The sequence below is a fragment of the Diachasmimorpha longicaudata genome, chromosome 11, assembly GCF_034640455.1.
Source record: "Diachasmimorpha longicaudata isolate KC_UGA_2023 chromosome 11, iyDiaLong2, whole genome shotgun sequence".
Lineage (NCBI taxonomy): Eukaryota > Metazoa > Arthropoda > Insecta > Hymenoptera > Braconidae > Diachasmimorpha > Diachasmimorpha longicaudata.
Window position 1 is genome coordinate 7112676 of NC_087235.1, and position 18011 is coordinate 7130686.

The following is an 18011-nucleotide window of genomic DNA, read 5'->3' on the forward strand; positions in this document are numbered from 1 at the left end:
CCCTTGAAAGGTGATTTTTCACGCGTTTCTTTTTGAAAAAAAAAAAACGATTGGCAGTTACCATTCTCAGGGGAAATATGAACCATCGAAAAATTGTCAGTAAAATTATGGAATGCTTTGAAACAAATTGGAAATGAAATATTGAATTGCCTTTGAAAATTACATATGTCATTGAGATACCAAGGCTTCATCAATTCAGTTCATAGATTGTTCCATTGAAAATTCACAGTCGGCTTTCCGTCGAATTTTCATAAAATTCTAACAATGTATTGACCTTTAAAAGCAATACATTATCCCTTAACACCGAGGCAAAACGTATTTACATCGGAATATGAATCAATAGCATCCGTCACGAACACTCACACGTGGTGACGAGAATTTTACGTTTATTATTGAGCCATAAAAGGAAACCGGTGGGTCTGTACAATGTCCATATTTCACATTAAATAACGAGGCGTGTTATCGAGATATGTTGGTTATCGGTATCGTAATTTATCTAGCCCCCTTTTCCACCATTTTTTCATTCATCCTCACCTTTCGTTTTTTTATCGGGATAAAAAACATTAATCGCACGGCATGCACGCGTTAATCGATTATGAAGACACGCCGGGTATTATACTAGAGAGTGGTTTGTTACTAGAGGGTAGTGGTTATCATTCTCTCGTGCGATCTTCACCATGACCCCATAGTTTTTAATTAGCATACATCCATGAGAGATATTTTTATACTGAATCCCCTCGCTCTTTGTCAAATACCTCGTTCATCTCCGTCATGAGTTCTCTACATCATCTTGCTATTAAATTTTTAATGAAACTTTTATCTAAAATGGCACTCCTGATGGTTGGAAAATATAGTCTCTATCACGGAGAAAATTCTCAGGTAAATTCTCGGGCTGGTACGTGAAACGAGGCGCGAAGTGGTGGCCAGAGGAAAAATGAAAAATTTTGCTAGAATTTCCACAGACAATTTCTCCCTGTGTCCGGCTCCCTAATTTGTACTGAATATTTCTCTCTGTGTGGGTAGAGATTTCCTCATCTGAAGTATTTCAGTTTGGAGAGAGTTGAAATGACCTAAATATACTAATTTCTGTAGCAATAAAGATGGAAATTTCAATTATAATTTTCATTTGATATTTTTCGCTGATAATGTCTCTCAACATCTTGGCGTATCGTCAAAGATGATTTTTCTTGTTGAACAATGTAACATGAGGGAAATTTTCGTAATGATTTTATCGTGACATACCTCCATGAATCCTTAGAACTATCGTCGTTTCTTTAATGGGGTGTAACGAGGGGGCCGAAAGTGGTGAGCAAGATGTGCGTCGCGGGGGATTTTCAACCACGTTGTGGCAATTAGCTGAGATTACTCGTTTAATGGGAATATATTTTCCGAGTGTCTCAATAAAGTTTCACTGCCCGAAAATGTTTGCTCCTAACAAGTGCACTTACAGGCGAGAGAAAGAGAGATATTAAAAGATGCTGCGAAATCTCGTTTTATCTCATCCATTAAACCAAATAAATTCATAGCCAGAGGAAAAAATGAATAGAAATGATTAATTAAAGAAAATTAGATGAATGTGAATTTCAATCTCCAAATAATTGGAAACTGACCATCATTAGTCAATATCCATAAATATTCATGTCTCAATTAAAAGAGAAGAATTATTGTGTTCTGTTTGTTGAAAATAGTCGAGCTCCATTAATACTGTCATAAAAATTTAAATTTCCATTTATTTGAATACACTGTTAAAAATTTCACTGGCAATCCATCGTCAATTCATGGAAACATAAAAATATTCAATGGACGTGTTTACCAAAAAGTCCATAAATCTCTATTTAAAATAACAACCATAATGCTTTTATATTTTCCGTATTATTTTTATTACATTTGTACAGATAACTAGTCACTGACTGTCGTATTTTGATTTACGGTACTTTCAAAGAAGTTTATTTTTCATAAAATTCATAATTAGATAGTATAATCAATTGAAAATATGATTCGTTCATAATAATTTCTGCTTTGATTTTAAATTGACGAATGTTAGTAAAAAAATTTAGTGGCATTTAATCAATCGTCAATTGAGATCACTATGATAGTATAGAATCGAGGTGTTTATCATTAATCTTGATTTAAAATGACAACAGCAATACTCTCATGCTTTTCATATCACTTTTATTACATTTCCATAATTTACGACGCACATTACACCGCATGAATAATTTTGAAATGCACTACAATTCACTGTTCACTGAATGTCGTAAATATTCGGCATACGATATCTTGGTTGCGTGTCGGACGTGTTTACCAAATGGAAATTGTATCTTTTGGGTTGTGTTGACTGACCGAAACCTTATTCCCGTAATAACCGGCTGTTGTTGGACGTACCCCCATCACTGCGATATTTACAATTCCACCGTCGTTCAGGAACTAGAATTGCCATCAAACATTCAGAAAATAGCAAAATTTCCATTTAAATTGACACAATGCTCCCCTTCCGGTTTCACTCCCAATTCTCGGTGGAGGTAAATGTTATCTATATATGGCGTCATCATCGATGTCCCATTCTCTTGCGTGAAGTGATTTCCACTGAGATATTTGTCTCCTTTTTTTATACCCGAGAGAGGTTTTTTCTCTTTTTTCTCGTCTCACAGACTAGCAAGTTTGAAGTGACAAATGATTATCCCTTCTTGTCGTCAACCTTATTTCGTGGCTGAATTATTCAAGTAGAGTGATTCGTCAACGCCTCCATAATTCACCCTTGATAATTAAATTCGGTGATTTTTTATATTAATGAGGAGTTGAGTTATCTAATGAAGTGCTGAGGGTTCGGACGTGATTTATTAGATCGTTGTATCATTATTTATTTTACACGAATCTCGGTTGTCGCTTCGCGGATTCCATTTTTTCTTGGGAGAAAAATGCGAAAAAATTTTGTGGACTAATTAAACCCAGTGAAAGGAAACTCCCTTCACTCACTCATCTCCAGTTTTACGTAAAGTATTTCAGCCATTGTCAGGGAAATATTCCGTCCTCGGGAGCAGCATAAACTTGGCCATAGTTTATCATAATAACTAGAAGAAGATACTATCGATTTTCGAAGGATAATTATCATGCTCTAATTATCCTTAATTATTGTTGTCAATCAGAAGTTGCCGTCTTAGAAGATCGCCTCGGGCATTCATAAAACCTGTTAAATTACCTCCAGCAAATTATTTCAAATTAATTGTGATTAATTAATTTTATCCAGTATTTGAATTTTGCAAACGTCACATTTTATTCATTGATTTATTATTTATTAAAATCAGCGAACTCCAATTTCCCATGGCAATTTATTAATCACTCGGTGGTAAATTATTGCTTTCTGTTCCAATTATTACGCCTCAATTCAACTTCATTACATTTTCCAATTTTATGTCGCGCAAAAAATGCAAAAGAGTTCAATTTAAATATGAACGTGGAGGATGTGCAGTTCAGTCCACTCGTTCCAAAATTATAATTTAACGTGAGGAGAGTGGAGACAGGAGAGGGCCCACTCGACTCTAGGAAATCAGCTCACAGTGGAGAGAGCTCACCGGATAACCCGAACTCGGAATTCATTTAATCAATTATTCGGCGACGCTCCCTAACAGACGGTTCAAAGTTATTGATTATAGTTCGTATATTCCTCATCCTGGGTGACAATCTTTTAATGGCATTTACATAACTGACAGAAATCACAGGGAGAGGAGGAATAAAAGGCTGTCTTACTCAAAAATGTAAAAAGTTGGGGAAAAAATTCTGTAATTTACAAGTGGATGAGATTTGAATAGATCATAAGCACCTCCCTGACTATCTTCTGAATGACTCTCTGGTAAGTCCCTTGCACTCGACGCCATCGTTCCTCAGCAGACCATCGTGCTCCTTCTCGCCTCCAGTTGAGACTCTTGCTTAGCACAACTTTGCTGAGGATACACTTACGCTCCGGTGCAGTGACTTGATTAAGTTTCTAACTAGGACTTTGAATTGCCCAACCACGTTCTCATGTATTCGTGGATTTAGGATAAAGTTGGATGAGGTTTGGACTTCGTCGCAGTAATATGTCAAAAAAATTTTGGATCGTGGTGATAACGGTGATGGAGGATTTTGGGGAGTCCATGTATAAATGGGAAAGCTCATTCAATATTTTCTCACCATATGAAAATAACGTCACATGCCAATTTATTTGGGTTGGAGGAAAATGAAGAAGAAAGATCATAAATCGATGACACACTAGTCAATATTTGCTTCAGTGGATATTTACTTCCCTGCCGGAATACGAGGCCGACATACATTCGATAAAAAAATGGATAATTCAAAAATAGTCATCCTTTTGTTTCCATTTAATTCTCATGAAAAAATACAACGCTTATTTGATTCCTAAATTAATATTCTTAGGTGAATGCTACCGCAGCCGCAATAGCAAATTACACGCGTCAAACCAAGTTGCACGCGAATAGTCCCACTTAGGCGATTAGTCTCACGCAGTCATTTACTCAAAGCCGTTAGCAAGTCAAATTTTCGATATTTTGACAGGTTTGGTGTGGTGTAAGGAGATAGATATGCTGGTAACGTGCACACGGTAAATGAATCCGTTTCAGAGTTGAAAATTTCATGAAGTGAGATAGTTAATTCTCGTGACTGAATGCACGTGATAGAAATACGTGTTCCAGCGTTTCTAGAGTACTCTCATCAAATAAATTGCGTTTATACATATATAGGGCGAGTCAAGTCATCCGCACGATTTTTTAAACTAAATCGGTGGTCGAGAGAACTCCTCGGTGAACATCACCGTCGAAAACGTTCTAGAATACCTCCGATGAGAGTGAAGCACAGGATAAATTGAAAAAGTAAATTGTGAGGGGAAGGGTGAAGGGATACATTCGTTTTTTAGTTATGCATTGGAAGAGAATAGATTGCATGTTAGTTCTATTCATTTTCAATAGAGTTGTGAGCGAACCATTTTGGCAACGATATCTATTTCATCGAGTACTTTTCAATCGGAAATTGTTGGAAAGTGAATGGACGCTTTTCACGCAAAGCCACTGTTCACTTCCCACGGAAATTATCTGTCACAGTTCAACTTCTGTATTCATATTGTTTGAGCTGTTGTGATAACTGTTTTCGATGGATTTAATGAGAAGCATATTCGAGGCATTGTTGAAATTTAATTAGTGACAATGCCAAATTGTGGGCCTCCCAAATGGCCAGGGGCCTGATGTTGGATTTTTTTTTTTCGAAGAGAAAGTGACTTTCGCCAAAATGGATTTTAGAGTCCGGGTAAATTTTTTCTATATTTCGGAAGATATTAGTGCAGAGTTGGGAATGTTCCAGCTGCGACTTCTCACACCCGAGCGAAAATCGACATTTATCCTTATGGTCACATCCAGAGGGTGGCACGTAGCGAATCAACGTAGCTTATTCAAGAACTTTTATGGCGCCCACAGAGTAATTTTAAAGTTCGAACGAAGTCTTGTGTGTATAATGGGGTTAGATCTTGGTGGCATTTGAGATGTTCGAGGCGAATATGTAATCAATTTCTTCTGACCCTCATGAAGTGTAGGATTAAAATATTCATAGTGGTGAGACGGTAGTTGAGAAATGGTTTATCTAAAGTTTAATTCATGGTAATTTTGAAATGACGGGATTTCAAGTTTTTTTTTTACTTCTGTCAACTTCATGGCAGAGCTTTCCAATCCACCGTATATTTTCCTCGTTAGACTGTCAGTTGAATGAGTGTTGAATCAGCGAGTTAGAGCTTGTTAACGTATGCCTTCCAGCCAGCGGCTGATGACACTTGGAAATGAACGAGGAAGAATTATGCTTTTCGGTGGTTCAAGATATTTCAGAAAATTTTCTAGTCCGATATTTAGGAATTTTCTCTATCTGCTCTGTGTCAAATTGCTCAGAGAACATAAAATCGTATGAGAAATTAAATTGATGAATATCCGCACGTGTGATCAGCACGTGACACCCATAGCTAGGGAGCAGGCAAAGTCTCTAAGGTCGTGTTTGTTTCCTTTGGTCACGAATATTGTTGTTTATGATGATTAAATCTTATTGCGTCACTGCGTGCCGGAGATATAATAAACGTGGAGCGTGAGTTACATTCCACTACCTGCACACGCAGTGATACCAATTCGATTTATCAGACATACACGCCCAGAGGAATGTTTTACCCAAAGTGAAGAAACTTCATTTGAATAATGTACATGGATATATTTAAATAGTTCGTGATGAAGGGTTCAGTTGAACTTCAACTTGATTCTTGTTTGCGTTACTATCAAGATCAGATAAACCCTTTTCGTATAAACAAACTAATTTCTCAAAACTCAAATCAATGTCATATTCCTGATTCAAAAAAATTAATGCTCTCAATATCTCAAAGTGTTCTTGTTTTATCACATTTCAGGTGACTCTTCAGCTTCATCCAAGTGGTCATGTAATGATTTTTTCTGCAAGAAGTTGGCCAAAAAGGGTGCCACTCATGCAGGTGTGAATCGCGGCGTTCTCTTCTCTGCTTCTGGTGAGTCACTCTCATATACCGTTCTTTATTGTACAGTAAAATTTTTCCCGACTTGAAAAATAAGTCCCTCTCAGTGCGAATTTTTACGCTCGCGCGAGCGAAATGAACGCTTATTTCCGCTACTTGTGTGCAATTTTAAATCCTCGAATGATTTAAATTTGAATGCAGTGGGAATGCAAAGCGTCGTTTGAAAAATTTTTATTACTTTCTTTTTTTTGGGAGGGAAACGAGATGTTGTGAGGTACGAAACTAGAATTTCCGGTTCTCCTCGACATTGCCGAGGAGTTGGCGCACCAGAGCTCATGAGAATTGTTAGTAGGGCAGTTGACCAGGAATCGATTACCTCATCCTACAGCTTTTACCGTCCCCCAAACGTTCACACTTTTTCTTTTTTTTTCTGAGGGGAAAGTGTATTATTGAGAGGGGAATTTCCAACAGATGATTTTATGGTATATGATTTAGTTTCTTTCGTAACCTTTCGTGGATATTTCACGAATTTCGTGTCAAGCTTGGATCGAGTCAATTTTCGATATCTTTTTATCATGAGAAGATTGACGATTTTTATTGAGAATAGGAATGAGGTATGAAAATTGAGGTATTATGGGCATGTGGCCCTTCTAGATTATTTCTCCGGGAAATATTCATGGAAAATCCACTCCAAAAATAACAAATAAACACTATTTCAACTATTACCCCGGTGATCGACTCATTGTATCCAGTGGATGAAAATAATTTGGTTTGCAAAATTGACCATACAATTCCCACGTCGAATGCAATTTTCGTTTTACCCTCCTCTCCTTGTCTCGTCTCTTTTTATCTATCGTTTGAACTCACCTCTCGTTGTCCACTCGCCAAATAAACGAAAAGACTCTTCAGCTCTCCACTGTATACTCCACACAGTTTGTCCTGGCTGACTATACAAGCTGTGAATCCCTGAAAGGTTGGCAGTACGTAGAGGAGAATGAGGACAGCCTGAAAGAAACTCCGATACTCTTCCTTTTTTACCATTAAAATTTTTTTTCCTGTCATTCAAATTTCACTCCTCGTTGTCAGTTTACTATGTGGCTTTTCCACTGAAATACATCGTATTACATCCGCATATTTAATGCAAATATTGACTCATTTCGTAATTCACGATAGTTTTGCGGGTAAATCGATACTCGTGATATTTCTCCAATGAATTTTTCATCAGTTCTCTTGGAGAATATCTTTGCCATTTGTTACCTTCACTAGTGTTCATTTATCTATATCCGCATGGAATGATTTCTCACGTGTACCAGGAGAGTAAAAACTTTACGATGAAAATAATGGTGTCGTGGAGAAACTGAAGAGTCGTTTCATAAAATGGTAATATAAAGAGGCCAGAGTCGGCGAGTGGTTGACGATGGTAAAGTGTAAAATGTAATTCAAGTCTATGGTGAAGCTCTTCATGGAGAAAAATCGTTGGTTGCAGTCACATTTCGGTGGCAAACTGGTGCATGTGATGCATCAGTGCTACTTGTTGTAAAAGTCTTTGGGAAGATTTGAGGGAAAACGGTGCAGAAGCCAGGAGGGAGGGGGGGGGGCAGAATGGACCTTTTTATAGGGAGAGGAAAGTCTGAATTTTTTTACGCATGAAAAGAAGCATTCCATTACGGTTACGTATTTTTTCCAGCATTCTAGACTTTTTTTTCTCAATTTTCTACAAAAAATTACGTTTTGTCTTCCTTGTTTTGAATTGTGAGAGAATAATTTGGTCTTAGAGAACAATTGCTACTCTTCTCGATCTTCAAATATATTAAGAGCAACGTGAAACTGCTTCATTAAAGTAAAATGGATTTTAATACAAAATCAGAGAGATGTTGACACCAGAGAGGGAAGAAGGAGTATTTCCAAGGGAGAAGATTGTTGAGGCAGACGCTGCAATGGCCCTCGGGCTGTCTAGAGGTGCTTTGGTGACTCTCCTTCTGTCCGTGAAAGTTAGAGATTGAACTGAAAAAAATTATAGAAAAGTATTAGATAAGAGTAGAAATATCATTGGTGAACATTGAAATTGATATCAAATATCAATTTCAATGTAAATTTTTTCACTGCGTATCTTCAGACGAAGGGAGTCATTTACTTTTCTCAAAGATAGTTTAACGATTCGTTCTATCGTAGTATTGGGAAATGCTTCTTGATCACGTTCAATTCTTCGTGAAATAAACCCATTTGTGTAGTGGATGTCGAGTTCACTTAGTCACTGAAGGTAATCCGCCAGTGGGGAATGAAAAATGGAACAAAAATGGAGATGGAAAATATAAATAATTCTGTAGATTTATTGGAAGTGGCAGTATTGCTGAATTTCAGGGCGTTTCAGCGAGGGGAACATGTTCTCCTCCAATCCTTATTGATTCCTCCCTTTTGTAATGGAAAATCATCATTTTCTGACAAAGTACGTGGAGGAATATTTTTTTTTTACTCTGCGGATGAGAATGGAATTTAATATGTGACAGAAACATTAAACTATCTTCGACTCAATCTCTGACGCCAATTTATCGGTCGATCGCACTTGGCAATCGTAGTTTTCCTGCATAGCTCGAGGCGCGTATGCTCCAGTGCCATCAATTACTCCCCAGAGACTGGTGTCCAGTTATTTCCTAATTGCAAGTTTTCTCTGGTTCATACGAAACCTGAATCCGTAGTCATAGTCCCTGGAGGTATACCTGTACTCTGACTTCTACTTGTTCAGCTAATATGTATAATTATTCCGTTTTCACTGGAGATTTGTGGAAAGTTTAAAGTGAAGGGTTGAGCTGGGATTTGTTACATTAGTTGATCACTTTTTTTACGTGAATTTCAATGAACATTTCAAGATATTTTGAGGGAAAATTTGTTGACATTTTCTCTCTCCATTCAATTAAACGTCACTCCTGTGAGTATCAATATGTTTCCAACAATGTATGTAACATATATGTACACCTCAGTCTGTATAGGCCATTGAGGTGCGAGTGTTGTATTTAGTTTCTTCTGAAAAGATGGGAAATAGAGAGGATGAAAGTACCGTCGGGGATTTTAGGTCGGGTAGAGGTTGTGGAGGTCGGGTTGTGGAGATTTTATGGAATATAGCGAATCATATGGTTACGAACGCTTTTTGCACTGCCGTGGTTTTATCCTGAAATGTTAACGCTCAGTTGAGATTTCCCCGAATTAACTTTGTGGTTTCCGGTTTATAACTCAGAGGGAGGGAAGGATCGCTAATCTTCCATGCATTCTCATGAAAAAAAAAATAGAGGAAAAATAAATGTCATGGAAGATTGTCACAAGCTTTGCAAAGAATTCTTTCACTTATCTAACAGGGAAATTAATTTTGATGGATTATACTTTATTACGTTTTATGCAATTTTCCTATGATGATAAATTGATATTTTGCATTAGCATAATTGAGTGGATTGTGAACATTTCTCCCGGGTATAACTCTTTAAAGCTAATTCTGGTTGACATTTTTTCATGTCGAATATCTTGAAAAATTCATTTTGGTTATTGCATTCCATTTCTAAAGAATTAACGCTTCCGCTTTTTATGGAGTTTTTTTCCCTTCACTGGATATCCAGGAATAGAATAGAATGAAGGACAACAGTGAGGGATTGCATGTCTCATAAAAAAATCCCATAGGACTGAACGTCGGATATTGAAGTCCATTTTTTATGGAAATTTTTACTACCTGTTGTTTTTAACTATTCACGATTCAAGATTTCCACGAGGCTATGATGCGATAAATTCATACAATACAATACAATGTCGACCTGAATTCATGAGTCAATGGCAATATTTTTTATTATCATCTGTCAAAAAAAAGCCGTAGAATGTCAGTGGGCACATTTGATCCCATCTTTCGCATAATTCATTCCCATGTGGATGATCATAATGAGAAAACGAGGGGTAAATTCCACTTCAGTTGAAACAAACTGAATGTCAGGGTATTTATTGATCCGCTTTAAGCCACCTCCTATGACTATGCCTAAATTCAACAAATGTCTACATACTGCGAGGTTGAACTCATTGTGGTTGAGGCAAACATGCCGCCCGTCGGCTTTGTGGTGGGAGAATTTCACTTTTTGAAATTGTCCTACAACTTAGTGACTCAACCCCACTGAATTCATGATGTTACGTCTGTCGACTGTGACAATCGCGATATAAAAAATAACCATCGAGTATAGGAGATGTGGATTTACATAAACATTTTGTGATATCTCTTGATGACTCGCAGTCATCTTATCGGGCTTGTTAATCTCAAATATTTTATATTTGTGGTTAGACCGGAAAACTTACCTTGGAATTTCGGTGGCCTCGAAATAATGAATGAATCGTGACGAGGTGCGTTTACTTCAGCAATTAGAGGTTAGACCGAGTCATTAATATTCGATGAAATTCTAATTTTCGAAAAGAAGGAAGTAACTGTAGCACTGGAATTACGAAAAAGATTTACAATTTTTATTGAATATTCCGCTCCTTGTGGCAGTGAAGGGAATGAAATAAATTCTAGACATTTTAGCATAGGAACTGCTTTCTTCTTCTGGGAAATAAAATTCGGACGTTTCATGTTACTTATCCTTGAGACATATTCTGACAGACATTTCGCGTCATCAAGCTCCTTCGTAAGACACTAGCCCTCGAGTATTACGATGTAAAATCAGTCTCTTTGCTGGTAGACATAGTATCCACCGAAATCTAGTTAACTATAGGAGAGACAAGCGAGTCAGTTCAGAAAGGGACATGATATAGCTCTTTGGTCGTTGGGTTTAAGCAAACGTATATATTGGACTACTTCATCCTGCTGTAATTCCCGTTGAGTCAGCGACTGAATTAGCCGGAAGTTGCTGCGACGCCAAATTATAGCCTGGGGTGGTTGGTTGCACTTGGCAGGAGAGGCGTGAAATCTATTGCACAATACAGATAACTTAATTATTGTTATCAACTATGAAAATATTTTCTTTGATGAGGAAGTACATCACGCCGAATTTTTATAGAAACTATCAGTCATTGACTTAGCACCAGAATATTTTGTGTATTTAATATATTTTAGACCAGTGAACTAGTTGTTTCCTCTCCCCGAATGGATTAAATGCCTCTGGGAAAACCCTGAAACCCAGTATAATCGAAACTTGTCTGCCACTGACGAGGTTACCTCATATTATTCCACCCGTACGAAACTTGATGTTCAATTTTAACTCACCCCCTGTGTTTCAAAGCTGACTACAGCGATAACGACGAGGGAATATACATTTTAGCTACCTTAGACCTAACTATTCAGTCTCAATTGACAATTTTACTGTTACACTATTAAACATAAGGTTAGGAGGGTGAAAAGGATATGGTAATGACATTGTTACTTCATCTTACATTTAATTTACTGAGAACCTTTCATGAATGACAACCAGGAATTAACTTACTTGAATGTCTAGCGTCTTTATGATGCCTTAATTGAAAACATTGGGCACGTACACGGAGGTAAATGGCTCTATAAAAATTATGTGAAAGTTTCATTATTCTCAAGTGAAAACAAAGGTCGGATAAAAATTACAGAGGGTCCAGGAAAAAGTACGAAACTCGGTGGGTATTATTTACGGTGGGTTACGTACTTTCAACTAATACTTCTGTAATTTTTTTTATTCTCACTCGCGAGACAAACATCTTAAATATTATTCAAGCGCGATACACAGCTGTTTACAATTCCACGAATATTAGGGGATATAAATTTTCATGAAACGAAAATTACCGAATGGTATAACATTTGTTCGAAGAATTTATACAAACGAGATAAAATATAATGCTTGATACGTAGTTTCTGTGCTAGTGAATTTATTCCTCGAAAGTCTCGCGATGCAAATGCAAAGTTGTCTCATGAATTTCACAGTGAATTACGAAGGGACGGGAATAAAATGTGCAAATTCACATGAATTAACCTCTGATGCATCGTCTCTATCGGTTTCGAGGCGACACATTCATTCTCGAAAGGGACTCAAGGTCGAAGGGATCTTGTTCATGATTCCAAGGGAAAAAGTGGTATGGGGATAATTTGTTGTGAAAAGACGGCAGGGAGTCGATTGAATAGATCACAACAAGCTTGTTGATTACAATTCGCTGGGTCGTTTCCCTAATCCTCCTCCGCGTTCTGATGGTATTACCATTTCATAGGGAACTAATTCCACGTCCAAATCTTCATTAACGAGATACCTTCCGCCTACGTATACCGGCTCCGACGAAAATTTTGGAGTGAAATTCCCTTTTTTGATTTTTATTCTGATGGGTATACCATTTGTTCGGCAATTTTTCGCCAACTTTGACCTGTGTGTAATCGATTGTTCATAAAATTTCAATTTTTATCCAACACTGATACTCCCACTTGATCGAGAGTATCATAAAAATTCTGATGAACTCCGGATAAAATGAAAAAGTAAGGATTCACGTGTTACCCATAACTCATTCCCAAACCCAACGTCAAATTTTTCATGCAAAACTTTTACGGGGATTGGAAGAGATCAAACGGTTATTCCCTCAGGAATTCAAGGGAGACTTGACTTGTCTTCACCCTGTAACAACTCCGTGGGATATATTTTCTAAAGTACATACATTAAAAAATTCTGGAGAATTGAAAGGAATGGAAACACATTTTTTTTTTGTCAAGTTACACGAAGCAGCTGGATCGATCCTCAATTGCCAATTGTCTTAGAGTACCCTCGATATTCATCTTGTTATTATTCTATCCGTCTCCATCGCGTCAGTCAGTAGCGCCAAGTGATCCAGGTCAACGTCTCTACCGCCGACAGATAAAAGAATCCCATGCTCCGTTTATATGCCGTTCATAATACCTGGAATCCACTTCTTGAAAATCGCATATATCGTCATTACATCGATAGCTCCTCATACATAAGGCATATAACAAGGGTCTTTCTGTGTGTACTCCAGTTCTAAGCGGCGCATTAATTTTCTCGGGAATGAAGAATATAGGACATTGAAGCATTCAACTCACGATTCCTCTCTCGTAAATTTTAGCCCTTTACGCCCCCTTCGCACTGGCTTTTCTCTTTTACGTCTTATTTTATTTTCTCTCTCTCTCTCTCTCTCTCTCTCTCTCTCTCTCTCTTTTTCTCTTATCCACTGTAGTCTTTCTTACATTTTCCGGACCACACGGGTGTCGTTATACGAGTGCAGGGTAAGCGTTTGAATGCAGATAAGAAGGTTGAGATGTTGTAAAAACTTTGCTCGGGAATTTTTACAACTTTCGGAAAGAGCAGTCTGTGGCAACGGGATTAGTGTTGAGTTGATTATTCGGAATAAATCTCATTGCAATTCGGTAATTTAGGGTCGTGAATAAATAAACAATAGTCAACAATGGCAACAGTATTTATACGAAATAATTAATCCCGCATTTATTCGTCACATGTTCATGTATATAACACGATGTCACAAAATTTATCGGCGATTGATCCTTTGAATTATCCGGGTCATTTGCACTTCATCTGCACTGCATGTTTCATATAACAGATATCATCAGGTTTGTTCCCACGATGTTTGTGCAGCCGAGCGGGGGCCAGCTGCTAATGGTGCACTCCGTTCATCCCAAGAATGTTCGTTCGCTATTGAAATTAACTGCTGGCTTTTTTTCCGTTGACGATCCATTAAACTTTTATAACTAAGTATCGAAATTACTCTCTCTCTCTCTCTCTCTCTGTGTTTGTATACAGTGAATAATGCTGGTAGTTATGCATAGTCTGTGTGGGCTGAGTTTATCGACTGGCATTAAGTTCCTCCCGCATAATGTGACAGCGTGAGTTTAGGTTGGTGGGTACCTTTCAACTTGTGTTCTATTGACACGAACTGTTGATTACGGAATGCATGGATAACGTCTGGGGAGAAGACCTCTCCAACATTTTCCCGCAGGCACTTGTGATGAAATGCATAAGTACTCCCGCTGAGTTTATAGTTGAAAGTTTACTTGCCCCCATTTTCTCAACTTTTGACAGAAAGAATTAGGAATTTTGGGAGGATAATTGTCCGTGGAAATAATGGAAGCTGTTTTTTTACGGAAATTGTTTGCGCTCGCATTGAAATATTTACGATGCAATTTTTTTTCCTCTCAGGGTGCAGTGTTTTTGTATTTACTCATTAAAGACTTGAGAGCTTTGGCTATTTACACGATTAATATTTGCTGCGAAATTGACATAAATACGGAGACACATTTTAGTGAAATTATTCAATGACAATTTGAAAACATAGGACATTAGACTCCAGTGTATTGTACTTTTTTTCACGATAATATTTTCATCATGATAATGTCAAATGGCGCTCCGAAAATTCAAGAAAAAAATGTCGACAACTTTTCCACCCATTTATCACCAAGATTATTGGATTTATGGGGGTGCAGAAGAAACATATCAGTTTTAGGAGGATGAGGCAGGTCCTCGGGAAATCTCACTCAGCCTTGAGTACTGTCGATTTTATGTAGACGGATGAAATAGTGCGTCTATTTCAGAGAAGCTTATCGACAGGCGAGTGCATCGTCTCGTCGATAACTCGCTTCACCCGCGAGACCTGGCATTATCCCCAGTGTCATTTCCGTAACGCATTTGAGACTCTGTTACGATCGAGGGATGACACTATATCGCACACTCTCGTGCATTCATTTTCAGTCTCGTTATTTTGGATTACATGTCATGTTTGTTAGTCGTTAAAGATTCTTATAAAAGTGCAAATAGCCCCCGATGGCTGCATAGTGAAAAATAGTTTTTCAATATTATATTTACGCGAATATTTTGTTTCAAATGATATGGGTCGGAGAGAGGTTGAAAAAATTTCGTTACCGAAATTGACAAATAAAGTGAAAAAATGACAGTACCAGTGGAATAGTCACGAGTATCCTAGTGGAATGAGATTCACTCGAGCGTACGATTTTCCGGGGTTGTGATCAAACTCCAACGCCAATCGTACAAAAGCCGGATGTGAGTGTATTTGCAAACATGGCGAATTCTTCGTGTTGTATCTCTAGGAGGTGTCTCTTATTCGTGAAGTATCACAAATGTCAGGGCAAAAAATTGCCGATACCGGGGATGAAAATTGGGATGATAAAGAAGTTGAAGGGTAGAAATGTGAGACTTTGTTCCTCGTGTTTCCCAATCAGTGACTGAAAATTTTGAGATTGAGAGGGGACTGGGATGCACCGGTAGGCGGGATTAAAGCGATCCCGATTGAATAATTCGAGAGCCAGAGGATATCCTGGGTCTGGAGCACTCGTGTGGCCCAAAGGTAAATCTGATGTTTATCGATTTCAGAAGGGACGTGGGAATTTTCGTGAGTAAAATTCAGCGCAGGTCATATCCCAAATATCGCTTTGTCTGACGTAGATCTATTTTTCAACTCGAAGGTCGATTAATTATGTCTTCAATGCACGGAGAGAAATTTTTAAGAAAAATTACCCGATCATTCTGTAATAATCGATCACGAGTCACCATTACCGCATTACCTCTGATAATTTTGTAAGAGATTCCCAGAAATCCCCTGGAATTTTTCTTCAAAAACATTCAACTTTTCTCATAATCGAATCATTTTGATTTTTCTAGCGCTTTTAGTAGAATTTGTATAAAAAATTTCTCTTCGTGTATTTTTTTGGGTCCCATTCCTCAGCGAGAAGATGAAGAGACGATTACGCAAGTAACAAATTGTGTCATTCGTAAAGTGAGGGTGATTGTAATGCGATATCGCGATAGTGACAAAATCGGGGTGAAGAATGTGCCTATGTAACGCGTTCATACACAATTCGCTTTAATCTGGGGTGTGTCATACTAGGTAAGGATGGTTATCTCCTCCAAGAGGGATCTTCAGGAAAATTCCTGAGGTTACCCGCCGCTGCAGTATACACCTTATGGTCTAACATTCCACTATCCCACATGTTATGTCTGTGAAATAACTATGTGAGCGAGAGTTTTCAAACACCTCGGGATGATTACCATTTCAAACAGTCCATGCTATGCAGGGATTAGATAATTTTTTGATAGAATTATACCCCGAGTAGAATTTGCTGAGCTAATCTGCCATTAATTATTCGCTTTGAGTTCATAGTTGAAGGGAAAGGTCGAGGTAGTTGGTACATACTTTCATAACTTCCTTGCAAATAACTTTTCCGACAATTTGCTATATCAGCGTGATCTGGTGGGTAGGAGAAGGGCTGAGTATTTTGGGGATTAATTCACTTCAATGATACCAGATTCAATTAATTTATTTCTTCCAGAGGAAAAATTGGGGAATTGAGGAAAGTTTTTATGTCAATTCAACGACACGAATATGTTTAATGGACAAACAGCTCTCCATTTCGAGTGAATTCTGTCAGTCTTTCTAACCCCCTGAATAATCTGTGACCTTGACCCACATAATCCTTTTCATTCAAATGAAATCCGGGTGTATCTGCGGAAAAAGGAAAATTGACTCCAGGGGATAACCCCAAGAAAGTATATTTCGGGGTTATACACGGAAGGGAATAAGTTATCATTCAGAAAATTGTTTATATTTCCTGGTCCAGGCACTTCGGGACTGAGTATAATAGATCTTTGATTATGGTAATGTCACTCCTAGGGGAATGAAAACTTTCAATGAGCTACTTAATTGTTTGTAACTCGTAATTGTTGAAGCAACGCGTTCTATTTTACAGTTGTTACTGTCTTGGTAGTTTGTTGATTAATAATATTAGCTTTACACTCCGGCGAAGACTACCGTTAATCCTTCGGAAAGTTCAGCATGGAACTTTCCTAAATCCTGTGGTTCCTCGGGGCTTGTAAACTGATCCACAAACGATGTATTATGTTCTTTACATGTGTGTCAAAAGGGCCAACAACTTTGACAAATTTTCCAAGTTATCAAAAGGCAATTGAAGAAGTTATTACTTTATAACCTCTAAAACATTTTAAAGTAATGATTTTCCGGAGAGCTAATTTGTCACAGTTCGTAGTGTTGACTCATAAATTTCTATAAACAACGGGATGAATAACCTACTTGTCATTTTATCCACTCGGTAATTCCTATTATGGTAACTCCATGTTTACCCCACATCGGGAACAGTAATTCCGGCTATAAAAAAATTATGAGCCCCTCAGAATCCCTCGAAATAGCATTGTAACCTTTCATTAGACTAATTCGATATGAATACTTGAGGTAATGCCAAGCCACATGCCATCCCACTCCGGCACATATCATTCGGTCATTATTCCCAGTGCTATGTACTTGACATTAAGGAGTAGAGAATACGTGGAGCACTGGTAGATTTCCGTCTGCAAATGTGATGCTAAAGTACCCATAAAACCATTCGGTTCATCCATGGTTAACGTTGGGAGGCTTCGAATTGCTGGTCAAGTCGTCGAGCACATTCCACCAATTCCATGTCCCCCATTAAATTTTATTTGATCACTGTTCGATAGTCAGTGTTCAGATCTGGGATTAAAGTTAAAATGCAATCGAAATC

General features: G+C 37.8%; 1 protein-coding gene across 6 annotated transcripts in view; it reads left to right on the top strand.

Moving 5' to 3' along the window:
* Positions 1–18011, top strand: part of LOC135167140 (synaptotagmin-7) — a 127916-nt gene that overhangs the window by 10286 nt on the left and 99619 nt on the right. For 5 of the 6 annotated variants that reach the window (XM_064130007.1, XM_064130014.1, XM_064130006.1 and 2 more), the window contains exon 2: positions 6428–6541. The gene's annotated coding sequence lies outside the window, so the exon portion shown is untranslated. Of the gene's footprint in view, positions 1–4847; positions 4866–6427; positions 6542–18011 lie in introns of those variants that run through there. The other variant, XM_064130008.1, reaches the window with a different exon arrangement.